This window comes from Epinephelus fuscoguttatus, linkage group LG10, assembly GCF_011397635.1.
Source record: "Epinephelus fuscoguttatus linkage group LG10, E.fuscoguttatus.final_Chr_v1".
NCBI classification, from domain to species: Eukaryota; Metazoa; Chordata; class Actinopteri; order Perciformes; family Serranidae; genus Epinephelus; species Epinephelus fuscoguttatus.
In genome coordinates, this window is record NC_064761.1 from 45,700,419 (window position 1) to 45,715,642 (window position 15,224).

The following is a 15,224-nucleotide window of genomic DNA, read 5'->3' on the forward strand; positions in this document are numbered from 1 at the left end:
CAGTGTGTTAGTCCTGCCTCCCAACCCTGTCAAAACTGAGGGAGAGCATCTCCGGACTGCAGGCCGACCTCAAGGAGAGGGACATGATCTTCCTGGATTTCACCACCGTCGCCACGACCCAGGCAAAACATATTGCTCACCTGACGCCATCCAGCGCTGGTGACCGGAGCATGACGGCCACGAACAACACCACCCTGCCGTGGACCGGCGCCATCACCACCAGAACGACACCAGCACTAGTCAAGTCCTGCTGGCACCGCCAGGGAGCCAAGCCCAAAACATCGGCACCCTCCACCTCCTGCCTTCGCCCCGCGGAGCCCCAGCACTTCATCAGGGAGGGTGGAGCGGGAGCCCCGATGAGCTCAACTCCACTCAAGCTGAGGGAGCCCTGGTCGGTGGTGGCCAGGGGCTCTGGGGCTCGTCCATCTCCTCTGCCTCCAGAGCTGCCGCTGGATAACAGGTATGACATCCTAAGCCTGCAGGTCTTCCCTCCCATGGATGCTTCGTCGTATCTCATTTAATCTTTATCTTTTGTTATTTTAGTTATAGATTTTAGTTTTGATGCATTTTATGTCTCTGTTTTAGATCATTCTTACCTAGCTATTAACTCAATTTTATGAGCTAAATAGCTTTTTGTTTATTTGGTTCATTTTATACCTTTTATCCTATCTTACTGTTTTAGTCCCTCAGTTTTTAGCTCCAGTGTTTCCTCATGGGGGCCTACCACACTGAGAGTTGATCCTGGTCTACTGATGGGGGTGCCGTCTCGTGGACAGCTCTGACCTGGGTGGCTGTAGCGCACTGCACCTCGGTGTGGAGCCTCCTGTCTGCCCGGGTCGGGGTGGTCTCTACGGCGGCGCTCCCTGTGGCCGTGGACCGTGGGCCCTCTCGGTGTGGACAGCCCCCAGAGGTGGTTTTTTCCTTGCCTCGGGTCTCGGTGCTCCGCCATGTCTCTTTAGTGATAGCTTGTGTGTGTGTGTGTGTGTGCGTGTGTGTGTGTGCGTGTGCGTGTGCGTATGTGTATATTTATGTATCTCTATGTGGGGTGGGAGGGTTGGGTTTTCTCTTTTCTTTTTTGTTTTCTGTTTTGGTTCTTTGTTGTTTTTAACCTCTGTGAGGCACTTTGTGTTACTGTTGTATGAAATGTGCCATATAAATAAAGTTGATTTGATTTGAGTTGATGAGCAGCAGGTGTGTGACGGCGGAGGCAAACACTTTTTTGAGAGTGTTCAGTGCGGCAGCAGGAAGCGTGTGTAGAGTGGAAACTAAAACTGATGAACAGAAACTGGACTCTGACCTGAGGTGGACTCTGACCTGAGGTGGACTGACCTGTTGGGTATAACCAACCTGAGATGAATCATGCAGGATGTTTTACCTGTGTGAAGGTGAACACATGAACATAAATGAGTCACTGCACTGAAACAAACCTGATGAACTGGTCAATGTTTATTGTTGTTGTCCAGAACACCCGTCTTAAAACTTTTGCCTGTTCAGCACTCAGAGGGTTTATATTAAGGTTTCTATTGAAAGACTCTACTACACAGTCTATAATGATCCATCAATCTGAACAATAAATCGATTCAATGATCAATGATCCAATATCATCAATGCAAAGTGAAAACATGGATCCATGTCATCATCTTTAGGTTGTGTAAACATTAGTTGTGATTTGGCTGACAGTTTAAATGACAGCAGTGTTTTGGGGCCTGAAAATGCAATGAACACTGTCTCACTGGAGCCGGAAGATCTGTGGTCTCACTCCAATACCATCAGTCTGTGTGCGGCTCCTGTTTCCACGAATGTGACGTAGACCGGCGGACAGACACATTGGGATTTACTCACCTCACACTGCGCAGCAGCCTGACACGGAGGGGACAATGGAGACTGGAACACACCTGCAGGTGTCCTCTTCACCTGATCACTGTCTGTGCACCACACACACAGGTCCGACCAGAACAGCTCCCCACAACATCAGTTCCATCTGATGACATCATTACAGGAGATGACGGACGTGACGTGCTTATAAGTGATGATGACAGGAGACGTGTCTGAGCAGTTTATGGTGTGAAATGATGTAATGTCACGACGTGCTGACACCGCCATGTAGATTCAGTCACGATAAAGTCTCCAGACCCCAGATCGGTCTGTCCTCCAGACGACAGGTCAGTATGTTGTCAGTCAGTTCCTCCTGGTGCAGAGGGCCCTGGGTTCCTCCTGGTGTGGTGGGCTCCAGGTTCCTCCTGGTGCAGCTACGGGTTCCTCCTGGTGTGGTGGGCTCTGGGGTCCTCCTGGTGCAGCGGGCCCTGGGTTCCCCTGACCTAAATCCAGCTGAGCACCTTTGGGACATAATGTATCAGTGCATCCACCACAGACGGATTGATTTTGGGTGTGATTCTGGATCCAGTCATCAGTGGGTCGATGGTTTAGGATCCAATCATAAGTGGGTCGATGGTGTTGGATAAGTCGTCAGTGGGTCGATGGTTTAGGATCCAATCGTCAGTGGGTTGATGTTTTGGATACAGTCATCAGTGGATCGATGGTTTTGGATACAGTCGTCAGTGGGACGATGGTTTTGGATAAGTCGTCAGTGGGTCGATGGTTTTGGATCCAGTCGTCAGTGGGTCGATGGTTTTGGATAAGTCATCAGTGGGTTGATGGTTTTGGATACTGTCATCAGTGGGTTGATGGTTTAGGATCCAATCATAAGTGGGTCAATGGTGTTGGATAAGTCGTCAGTGGGTTGATGGTTTAGGATCCAATCGTCAGTGGGTCGATGTTTTGGATCCAGTCGTGAGTGGGTTGATGGTTTTGGATACAGTCGTCAGTGGGACGATGGTTTTGGATAAGTCATCAGTGGGTCGATGGTGTTGGATGCAGTCGTCAGTAGGTCGATGGTTTTGGATACAGTCGTCAGTGGGTCGATGGTTTTGGATCCAGTCGTGAGTGGGTTGATGGTTTTGGATCCAGTCGTCAGTGGGACGATGGTTTTGGATAAGTCGTCAGTGGGTCGATGGTTTTGGATCCAGTCGTCAGTGGGTCGATGGTTTTGGATAAAGTCATCAGTGGGTTGATGGTTTTGGATGCAGTCGTCAGTGGGTCGATGGTTTTGGATAAGTCGTCAGTGGGTCGATGGTTTTGGATAAGTCCTCAGTGGGTCGATGGTTTTGGATGCAGTCGTCAGTGGATCCATGATTTTGGATGAGTCGTCAGTGGGTTGATGGTTTTGGATCCAGTCGTCAGTGGATCCATGATTTTGGATGAGTTGTCAGTGGGTCGATGGTGTTGGATGCAGTTGTCAGTGGGTCGGTGGATTTGGATAAGTCGTCAGTGGGTCGAAGGTTTTGGATACCGTCATCAGTGGGTTGATGGTTTAGGATCCAATCATAAGTGGGTCAATGGTGTTGGATAAGTCGTCAGTGGGTCGATGGTTTAGGATCCAATCGTCAGTGGGTCGATGTTTTGGATACAGTCATCAGTGGATCGATGGTTTTGGATACAGTCGTCAGTGGGTCGATGGTTTTGGAAAAGTCGTCAGTGGATCGATGGTTTTGGATGCAGTCGTCAGTGGGTCGATAGTTTTGGATGCAGTCGTCAGTGGGTCGATAGTTTTGGTTAAGTCATCAGTGGGTCGATGGTTTTGGATGCAGTTGTCAGTGGATCTATGGTTTTGGATGAGTCGTCAGTGGGTTGATGGTTTTGGATAAAGTTGTCAGTGGGTCTATGGTTTTGGATCACTCGTCAGGGGGTTGATGGTTTTGGATCCAGTCGTCAGTGGGTCGATGGTTTTGGATAAGTCCTCAGTGGGTCGATGGTTTTGGATAAGTCATCAGTGGGTTGATGGTTTTGGATGCAGTTGTCAGTGGGTCGCTGGTTTTGGATAAGTCGTCAGTGGGTCGATGGTTTTGGATACAGTTATCAGTGGGTCAATGGTTTTGGATAAAGTTATCAGTGGTTTGACGGTTTTGGATCCAGTCATCAGTGGGTCGATGGTTTTGCATAAAGTTGTCAGTGGGTTGATGGTTTAGGATCCAGTCATCAGTGGGTCGATGGATTTGGATCCAGTTGTCAGTGGGTTGATGGTTTAGGATCCAGTCATCAGTGGGTCGATGGATTTGGATCCAGTTGTCAGTGGGTTGATGGTTTAGGATACAGTCATCAGTGGGTCGACTGTTTTGGATAAACTTGTCAGTGGGTCGATGGATTTGGATCCAGTCGTCAGTGGGTCGATGGTTTTGCATAAAGTTGTCAGTGGGTTGATGGTTTAGGATCCAGTCATCAGTGGATCGATGGTTTTGGATCCAGTTGTCAGTGGGTTGATGGTTTAGGATCCAGTCATCAGTGGGTCGATGGATTTGGATCCAGTTGTCAGTGGGTTGATGGTTTAGGATACAGTCATCAGTGGGTCGACAGTTTTGGATACAATCGTTAGTGGGTCGATGGATTTGGATCCAGTCGTCAGTGGATCGATGGTTTTGGATAAAGTCATCAGTGGGTCAACAGTGTTGGATACAGTCATCAGTGGATCGATGGTTTTGGATCCAGTCGTTAGTGGATCGATGGTTTTGGATAAAGTCGTCAGTGGGTCGATGTTTTGGATAAAGTCATCAGTGGGTCAATGGTTTTGGATAAAGTCGTTCGTGGATCGATGGTTTTGCATAAAGTCATCAGTGGGTCGACAGTGTTGGATACAGTCGTCAGTGGGTCGATGTTTTGGATAAAGTCATCAGTGGATCGATGGTTTTGGATACAGTCATCAGTGGGTCGACAGTGTTGGATACAGTCCTCAGTGGATCGATGGTTTTGGATCCAGTCCTTAGTGGATCGATGGTTTTGAATGAAGTCATCAGTGGGTCAATGGTTTTGGATAAAGTCGTCAGTGGGTCAATGGTTTTGGATAAAGTCGTTCGTGGATCGATGGTTTTGCATAAAGTCATCAGTGGGTCGACAGTGTTGGATACCATCGTCAGTGGGTCAGTGTTTTGTATAAAGTCATAAGTGGGTCAATGGTGTTGGATACAGTCATCAGTGGGTCGACGGTGTTGGATCCAGTCCTCAGTGGATCGATGGTTTTGCATTAAGTCATCAGTGGGTCGATGGTTTTGGATAAAGTCATCAGTGGGTCGATGGTTTTGGATAAAGTCCTCAGTGGGTCGATGGTTTTGGATAAAGTCATCAGTGGGTTGATGGTTTTGGATAAAGTCATCAGTGGGTCGATGGTTTTGTATCCAGTCGTCAGTGGGTCGATGGTTTTGGATAAGGTCGTCAGTGGGTAGATGGTTTTGGATCCAGTCATCAGTGGGTCGATGGTGTTGGATGCAGTCGTCAGTAGGTCGATGGTTTTGGATACAGTCGTCAGTGGGTCGATGGTTTTGGATCCAGTCGTGAGTGGGTTGATGGTTTTGGATCCAGTCGTCAGTGGGACGATGGTTTTGGATAAGTCGTCAGTGGGTCGATGGTTTTGGATCCAGTCGTCAGTGGGTCGATGGTTTTGGATAAAGTCATCAGTGGGTTGATGGTTTTGGATGCAGTCGTCAGTGGGTCGATGGTTTTGGATAAGTCGTCAGTGGGTCGATGGTTTTGGATAAGTCCTCAGTGGGTCGATGGTTTTGGATGCAGTCGTCAGTGGATCCATTATTTTGGATGAGTCGTCAGTGGGTCAACAGTGTTGGATACAGTCGTCAGTGGATCGATGGTTTTGGATCCAGTCGTTAGTGGATCGATGGTTTTGGATAAAGTCGTCAGTGGGTCGCTGGTTTTGGATAAAGTCGTTCGTGGATCGATGGTTTTGCATAAAGTCATCAGTGGGTCGACAGTGTTGGATACAGTCGTCAGTGGGTCGATGTTTTGGATAAAGTCATCAGTGGGTCGATGGTTTTGGATACAGTCATCAGTGGGTCGACAGTGTTGGATACAGTCCTCAGTGGATCGATGGTTTTGGATCCAGTCCTTAGTGGATCGATGGTTTTGAATGAAGTCATCAGTGGGTCAATGGTTTTGGATAAAGTCGTCAGTGGGTCAATGGTTTTGGATAAAGTCGTTCGTGGATCGATGGTTTTGCATAAAGTCATCAGTGGGTCGACAGTGTTGGATACCATCGTCAGTGGGTCAGTGTTTTGAATAAAGTCATCAGTGGGTCAATGGTTTTGGATCCAGTCATCAGTGGGTCGACAGTGTTGGATCCAGTCGTCAGTGGATCGATGGTTTTGGATAAAGTCGTCAGTGGGTCGATGTTTTGGATAAAGTCATCAGTGGGTCGATGGTTTTGGATACATGCAAACTTGGGTCGCTGGTTTTGGATAAAGCCATCAGTGGGTTGATGGTTTTGGATCCAGTCATCAGTGGGTCGATGGTTTTGGATAAAGTTGTCAGAGGGTTGATGGTTTTGGATCCAGTCGTCAGTGGGTCGCTGGTTTTGGATAAAGTCGTCAGTGGGTCGACAGTGTTGGATACCGTCGTTAGTGGGTCAATGTTTTGGATAAAGTCGTCAGTGGGTCAGTGGTTTTGGAAAAGTCGTCAGTGGGTTGATGGTTTTGGATAAAGTCATCAGTGGGTTGATGGTTTTGGATCCAGTCGTCAGTGGATCCATGGTTTTGGATAAAGTCGTCAGTGGGTCGACAGTGTTGGATACCGTCGTTAGTGGGTCAATGTTTTGGATAAAGTCGTCAGTGGGTCAGTGGTTTTGGAAAAGTCGTCAGTGGGTTGATGGTTTTGGATAAAGTCATCAGTGGGTTGATGGTTTTGGATCCAGTCGTCAGTGGATCCATGGTTTTGGATAAAGTCGTCAGTGGGTCGACAGTGTTGGATACCGTCGTTAGTGGGTCAATGTTTTGGATAAAGTCGTCAGTGGGTCAGTGGTTTTGGAAAAGTCGTCAGTGGGTTGATGGTTTTGGATAAAGTCATCAGTGGGTTGATGGTTTTGGATAAAGTCATCAGTGGGTTGATGGTTTTGGATACAGTCGTCAGTGGGTCGCTGGTTTTGGATAAAGTCGTCAGTGGGTTGATGGTTTTGGATCCAGTCATCAGTGGGTCGATAGTTTTGGATAAAGTCGTCAGTGGGTCGACAGTGTTGGATACCGTCGTTAGTGGGTCAATGTTTTGGATAAAGTCGTCAGTGGGTCAGTGGTTTTGGAAAAGTCGTCAGTGGGTCGGTGGTTTTGGATAAAGTCGTCAGTGGGTTGATGGTTTTGGATACCATCGTCAGTGGGTCGATGGTTTTGGATAGAGTCATCAGTGGGTCGACAGTGTTGAATACAGTTGTCAGTGGGTCGATGGTTTTAGATACCGTCGTCAGTGGGTCGATGTTTTGGATAAAGTCATCAGTGGATCGACAGCGTTGGATACAGTCGTCAGTGGGTCGATGGTTTTGGATCCAGTCGTCAGTGGGTCGATGTTTTGGATAAGTCATCAGTGGGTTGATGGTTTTGGATACTGTCATCAGTGGGTTGATGGTTTAGGATCCAATCATAAGTGGGTCAATGGTGTTGGATAAGTCGTCAGTGGGTCGATGGTTTTGTATCCAGTCGTCAGTGGGTCGATGGTTTTGGATAAGGTCGTCAGTGGGTAGATGGTTTTGGATACAGTCGTCAGTGGGTCGATGTTTTGGATAAAGTCATCAGTGGGTCGATGGTTTTGGATACAGTCGTCAGTGGGTCGATGGTTTTGGATACAGTCGTCAGTGGGTCGATGGTTTAGGATCCAATCGTCAGTGGGTCGATGTTTTGGATACAGTCATCAGTGGATCGATGGTTTTGGATACAGTCGTCAGTGGGTCGATGGTTTTGGATAAGTCATCAGTGGGTTGATGGTTTTGGATGCAGTTGTCAGTGGGTCGCTGGTTTTGGATAAGTCGTCAGTGGGTCGATGGTTTTGGATACTGTTGTCAGTGGATCAATGGTCTTGGATAAGTCCTCAGTGGGTCGATGGTTTTGGATGCAGTCGTCAGTGGATCCATGATTTTGGATGAGTTGTCAGTGGGTCGATGGTTTTGGATGCAGTCGTCAGTGGATCCATGATTTTGGATGAGTTGTCAGTGGGTCGATGGTTTTGGATCCAGTCGTCAGTGGGTCGATGGTTTTGGAAAAGTCGTCAGTGGATCGATGGTTTTGGATGCAGTCGTCAGTGGGTCGATAGTTTTGGATGCAGTCATCAGGGGGTCAATGGTGTTGGATAAGTCGTCAGTGGTTCGATGGTTTAGGATCCACTCGTCAGTGGGACGATGTTTTGGATTCAGTCCTCAGTGGGTCGATGGTTTTGGATCCAGTCGTCAGTGGGTCGATGGTTTTGGAAAAGTCGTCAGTGGATCGATGGTTTTGGATGCAGTCGTCAGTGGGTCGATAGTTTTGGATGCAGTCATCAGTGGGTCGATAGTTTTGGTTAAGTCATCAGTGGGTCGATGGTTTTGGATGCAGTTGTCAGTGGATCTATGGTTTTGGATGAGTCGTCAGTGGGTTGATGGTTTTGGATAAAGTTGTCAGTGGGTCAACTGTTTTCGATTAAGTCGTCAGTGGGTCAATGGTTTTGGATACAGTCGTCAGTGGGTCGATGGTTTTGGATACAATTATCAGTGGTTTGACGGTTTTGGATACCGTCGTCAGTGGGTCAATGGTTTTGGATAAAGTTGTCAGTGGTTTGACGGTTGTGGATACAGTCGTCAGTGGGTCGATGGTTTTGGATACAGTTATCAGTGGGTCAATGGTTTTGGATAAAGTTATCAGTGGTTTGACGGTTTTGGATCCAGTCATCAGTGGGTCGATGGTTTTGCATAAAGTTGTCAGTGGGTTGATGGTTTAGGATCCAGTCATCAGTGGGTCGATGGATTTGGATCCAGTTGTCAGTGGGTTGATGGTTTAGGATCCAGTCATCAGTGGGTCGATGGATTTGGATCCAGTTGTCAGTGGGTTGATGGTTTAGGATACAGTCATCAGTGGGTCGACAGTTTTGGATACAATCGTTAGTGGGTCGATGGATTTGGATCCAGTCGTCAGTGGGTCGATGGTTTTGCATAAAGTTGTCAGTGGGTTGATGGTTTAGGATCCAGTCATCAGTGGATCGATGGTTTTGGATCCAGTTGTCAGTGGGTTGATGGTTTTGGATCCAGTCATCAGTGGGTCGATGGATTTGGATCCAGTTGTCAGTGGGTTGATGGTTTTGGATACCATCAGTGGGTCGACAGTTTTGGATACAATCGTTAGTGGGTCGATGGATTTGGATCCAGTCGTCAGTGGATCGATGGTTTTGGATAAAGTCATCAGTGGGTCAACAGTGTTGGATACAGTCATCAGTGGATCGATGGTTTTGGATCCAGTCGTTAGTGGATCGATGGTTTTGGATAAAGTCGTCAGTGGGTCGATGTTTTGGATAAAGTCATCAGTGGGTCAATGGTTTTGGATAAAGTCGTTAGTGGATCGATGGTTTTGGATAAAGTCATCAGTGGGTCGACTGTTTTGGATACAGTCGTCAGTGGGTCGATGGTTTTGGATCCAGTCGTCAGTGGGTCGATGGTTTTGGATACAGTCATCAGTGGGTCGACAGTGTTGGATACAGTCCTCAGTGGATCGATGGTTTTGGATCCAGTCCTTAGTGGATCGATGGTTTTGAATGAAGTCATCAGTGGGTCAATGGTTTTGGATAAAGTCGTCAGTGGGTCAATGGTTTTGGATAAAGTCATCAGTGGGTCGATGGTTTTGCATAAAGTCATCAGTGGGTCGACAGTGTTGGATACCATCGTCAGTGGGTCAGTGTTTTGAATAAAGTCATCAGTGGGTCAATGGTTTTGGATCCAGTCATCAGTGGGTCGACAGTGTTGGATCCAGTCGTCAGTGGATCGATGGTTTTGGATAAAGTCGTCAGTGGGTCGATGTTTTGGATAAAGTCATCAGTGGGTCGATGGTTTTGGATACCGTCATCAGTGGGTCGATGGTTTTGGATAAAGCCATCAGTGGGTTGATGGTTTTGGATCCAGTCATCAGTGGGTCGATGGTTTTGGATCCAGTCGTCAGTGGGTCGATGGTTTTGGATAAAGTCATCAGTGGGTTGATGGTTTTGGATGCAGTTGTCAGTGGGTCGATGGTGTTGGATGCAGTCGTCAGTAGGTCGATGGTTTTGGATACAGTCGTCAGTGGGTCGATGGTTTTGGATCCAGTCGTGAGTGGGTTGATGGTTTTGGATCCAGTCGTCAGTGGGACGATGGTTTTGGATAAGTCGTCAGTGGGTCGATGGTTTTGGATCCAGTCGTCAGTGGGTCGATGGTTTTGGATAAAGTCGTCAGTGGGTCGATGGTTTTGGATACAGTCGTCAGTGGGTCGATGGTTTTGGATAAGTCCTCAGTGGGTCGATGGTTTTGGATGCAGTCGTCAGTGGATCCATTATTTTGGATGAGTCGTCAGTGGGTCAACAGTGTTGGATACAGTCGTCAGTGGATCGATGGTTTTGGATCCAGTCGTTAGTGGATCGATGGTTTTGGATAAAGTCGTCAGTGGGTCAATGGTTTTGGATAAAGTCGTTCGTGGATCGATGGTTTTGCATAAAGTCATCAGTGGGTCGACAGTGTTGGATACAGTCGTCAGTGGGTCGATGTTTTGGATAAAGTCATCAGTGGATCGATGGTTTTGGATACAGTCATCAGTGGGTCGACAGTGTTGGATACAGTCCTCAGTGGATCGATGGTTTTGGATCCAGTCCTTAGTGGATCGATGGTTTTGAATGAAGTCATCAGTGGGTCAATGGTTTTGGATAAAGTCGTCAGTGGGTCGCTGGTTTTGGATAAAGTCGTTCGTGGATCGATGGTTTTGCATAAAGTCATCAGTGGGTCGACAGTGTTGGATACAGTCGTCAGTGGGTCGATGTTTTGGATAAAGTCATCAGTGGGTCGATGGTTTTGGATACAGTCATCAGTGGGTCGACAGTGTTGGATACAGTCCTCAGTGGATCGATGGTTTTGGATCCAGTCCTTAGTGGATCGATGGTTTTGAATGAAGTCATCAGTGGGTCAATGGTTTTGGATAAAAGTCAGTGGGTCAATGGTTTTGGATAAAGTCGTTTTGTGGATCGATGGTTTTGGATAAAGTCCTCAGTGGGTCGACAGTGTTGGATACCATCGTCAGTGGGTCAATGTTTTGAATAAAGTCATCAGTGGGTCAATGGTTTTGGATCCAGTCATCAGTGGGTCGACAGTGTTGGATCCAGTCGTCAGTGGATCGATGGTTTTGGATAAAGTCGTCAGTGGGTCGATGTTTTGGATAAAGTCATCAGTGGGTCGATGGTTTTGGATACCGTCATCAGTGGGTCGCTGGTTTTGGATAAAGCCATCAGTGGGTTGATGGTTTTGGATCCAGTCATCAGTGGGTCGATGGTTTTGGATAAAGTTGTCAGAGGGTTGATGGTTTTGGATCCAGTCGTCAGTGGGTCGCTGGTTTTGGATAAAGTCGTCAGTGGGTCGACAGTGTTGGATACCGTCGTTAGTGGGTCAATGTTTTGGATAAAGTCGTCAGTGGGTCAGTGGTTTTGGAAAAGTCGTCAGTGGGTTGATGGTTTTGGATAAAGTCATCAGTGGGTTGATGGTTTTGGATCCAGTCGTCAGTGGATCCATGGTTTTGGATAAAGTCGTCAGTGGGTCGACAGTGTTGGATACCGTCGTTAGTGGGTCAATGTTTTGGATAAAGTCGTCAGTGGGTCAATGGTTTTGGAAAAGTCGTCAGTGGGTTGATGGTTTTGGATAAAGTCATCAGTGGGTTGATGGTTTTGGATCCAGTCGTCAGTGGTTCGATGGTTTTGGATAAAGTCGTCAGTGGGTCGACAGTGTTGGATACCGTCGTTAGTGGGTCAATGTTTTGGATAAAGTCGTCAGTGGGTCAGTGGTTTTGGAAAAGTCGTCAGTGGGTTGATGGTTTTGGATAAAGTCATCAGTGGGTTGATGGTTTTGGATAAAGTCATCAGTGGGTTGATGGTTTTGGATACAGTCGTCAGTGGGTCGCTGGTTTTGGATAAAGTCGTCAGTGGGTTGATGGTTTTGGATCCAGTCATCAGTGGGTCGATAGTTTTGGATAAAGTCGTCAGTGGGTAGACAGTGTTGGATACCGTCGTTAGTGGGTCAATGTTTTGGATAAAGTCGTCAGTGGGTCAGTGGTTTTGGAAAAGTCGTCAGTGGGTCGGTGGTTTTGGATAAAGTCGTCAGTGGGTTGATGGTTTTGGATACCATCGTCAGTGGGTCGATGGTTTTGGATAGAGTCATCAGTGGGTCGACAGTGTTGAATACAGTTGTCAGTGGGTCGATGGTTTTAGATACCGTCGTCAGTGGGTCGATGTTTTGGATAAAGTCATCAGTGGATCGACAGCGTTGGATACAGTCGTCAGTGGGTCGATGGTTTTGGATCCAGTCGTCAGTGGGTCGATGTTTTGGATAAAGTCATCAGTGGGTCGCTGGTTTTGGATAAAGTCATCAGTGGGGCGATGGTTTTGTATCCAGTCGTCAGTGGGTCGATGGTTTTGGATAAAGTCATCAGTGGGTCAATGGTTTTGGATAAAGTCATCAGTGGGTCGATGGTTTTGTATCCAGTCGTCAGTGGGTCAATGGTTTTGGATAAAGTCATCAGTGGGTCAATGGTTTTGGATAAAGTCGTCAGTGGGTCAATGGTTTTGGATAAAGTCATCAGTGGGTCGATGGTTTTGTATCCAGTCGTCAGTGGGTCAGTGGTTTTGGATAAAGTCATCAGTGGGTCAATGGTTTTGGATAAAGTCGTCAGTGGGTCGATGGTTTTGGATCCAGTCATCAGTGGGTCGATGGTTTTGGATAAGGTCGTCAGTGGGTCAATGGTTTTGGATAAAGTCATCAGTGGGTCAATGGTTTTGGATAAAGTCGTCAGTGGGTCGATGGTTTTGGATCCAGTCATCAGTGGGTCGATGGTTTTGGATAAAGTCATCAGTGGGTTGATGGTTTTGGATACAGTCGTCAGTGGGTCGCTGGTTTTGGATAAAGTCGTCAGTGGGTCGACAGTGTTGGATACCGTCGTTAGTGGGTCAATGTTTTGGATAAAGTCATCAGTGGGTCAATGGTTTTGGAAAAGTCGTCAGTGGGTCGATGGTTTTGGATAAAGTCATCAGTGGGTTGATGGTTTTGGATACCATCGTCAGTGGGTCGATGGTTTTGGATAGAGTCATCAGTGGGTCGACAGTGTTGAATACAGTTGTCAGTGGGTCGATGGTTTTGGATACCGTCGTCAGTGGGTCGATGTTTTGGATAAAGTCATCAGTGGGTCAATGGTTTTGGATCCAGTCGTCAGTGGGTCAATGGTTTTGGATAAAGTCATCAGTGGGTTGATGGTTTTGGATCCAGTCGTCAGTGGGTCGCTGGTTTTGGATAAAGTCGTCAGTGGGTTGATGGTTTTGGATCCAGTCGTCAGTGGGTCGATAGTTTTGGATAAAGTCGTTAGTGGGTCAATGTTTTGGATAAAGTTGTCAGTGGGTTGATGGTTTTGGATCCAGTCATCAGTGGGTCGCTGGTTTTGGATAAAGTCGTCAGTGGGTTGATGGTTTTGGATCCAGTCGTCAGTGGGTCGCTGGTTTTGGATAAAGTCGTCAGTGGGTTGATGGTTTTGGATCCAGTCGTCAGTGGGTCGCTGGTTTTGGATAAAGTCGTCAGTGGGTTGATGGTTTTGGATCCAGTCATCAGTGGGTCGACAGTGTTGGATACCGTCGTTAGTGGGTCAATGTTTTGGATAAAGTCGTCAGTGGGTCAATGGTTTTGGAAAAGTCGTCAGTGGGTCGGTGGTTTTGGATAAAGTCATCAGTGGGTTGATGGTTTTGGATACCATCGTCAGTGGGTCGATGGTTTTGGATAGAGTCATCAGTGGGTCGACAGTGTTGAATACAGTTGTCAGTGGGTCGATGGTTTTGGATACCGTCGTCAGTGGGTCGATGTTTTGGATAAAGTCATCAGTGGATCGACAGCGTTGGATACAGTCGTCAGTGGGTCCATGGTTTTGGATCCAGTCGTCAGTGGGTCCATGGTTTTGGATACAGTCGTCAGTGGGTTGATGTTTTGGATAAAGTCATCAGTGGGTCGATGGTTTTGGATACAGTCGTCAGTGGGTCGACAGTGTTGCATCCAGTCATCAGTGGGTCCATGGTTTTGGATAAAGTCGTCAGTGGGTCAACAGTGTTGCATCCAGTCGTCAGTGGGTTGATGGTTTTAGATAAAGTCGTCAGTGGGTCAACAGTGTTGGATACAGTCGTCAGTGTGTTGACAGTGTTGCATCCAGTCATCAGTGGGTCCATGGTTTTGGATAAAGTCGTCAGTGGGTCAACAGTGTTGGATCCAGTTGTCAGTGGATCGATGGTTTTGGATCCAGTCATCAGTGGATTGACGGTTTTGGATAAAGTCATCAGTGGGTCGATGGTATTGGTTGTTACATCATTCTGTTCTCACTAAACATTTCATCGTGATCTCATGTGAGATTAAAGTTCTTTTCAGCAGTGAATAAACATGAAATAAATGTTGGTGTTTAAATGTTCATGTCTTTTTTTTCTGTTTCAATAAAGTTTTATTCAGATTGTAACAAACACGTCAGGCTGGACTGTGCTTACTTATTAATTATGAATCTGGCGGTGGTGGTCATGATGAGTTTGACTGTGTGTGGTGGATAAAGTGGATCAAACAGCAGCTGAAGGTCACAGTCTCAGTGTGTGACGTGTCCAAGCTCCGACCTCCAGCAGGAAGTTGGACTGAGCAGCGTTAATGGGGAGCTACATCAACACAGACGCTGCAGGAGGAAACCCTGCAGCCACGTTGTCAGCAGGTGAAGGTGACACCTGATAACACACACACACACCTGTCCACAACATTGTGAAGCATCACAGACAGATTCTACTCTCCTACAGCTTCTCTCACAGCATAACTTCCTGTCACTGGAATCATGATGAAGGATGACATCACCAGAGCTGTCCAATCAGTGGGTGACATGTGTTGTTGGCTCTAACGTGTATCTGCTGACATGGATTATCAGTACTGACGACCAACACTCACAGAGACAGATACTTAAGTTCACATGAGGTAGTTTCAGACTGAACTTAAACTACAACACAGACCTTTGTTTACATGTTTACATGCAGAGTTTTTCTATAAGTAACAAACATGATGCTGACTCATATCAATTCTCAGTCACTGCTTCACCTGTTCACCTGTTCTACCTGTTCACATGTTCTACTTGTTCACATGTTCACCTGTCCCT

At 47.0% G+C, this 15,224-nt stretch overlaps 1 protein-coding gene across 1 annotated transcript in view; it reads right to left on the minus strand.

The window, feature by feature from the left end:
- The window catches only part of grin3bb (glutamate receptor, ionotropic, N-methyl-D-aspartate 3Bb), a 130,413-nt gene that overhangs the window by 85,803 nt on the left and 29,386 nt on the right, over positions 1-15,224 (minus strand). The window lies entirely within an intron of this gene.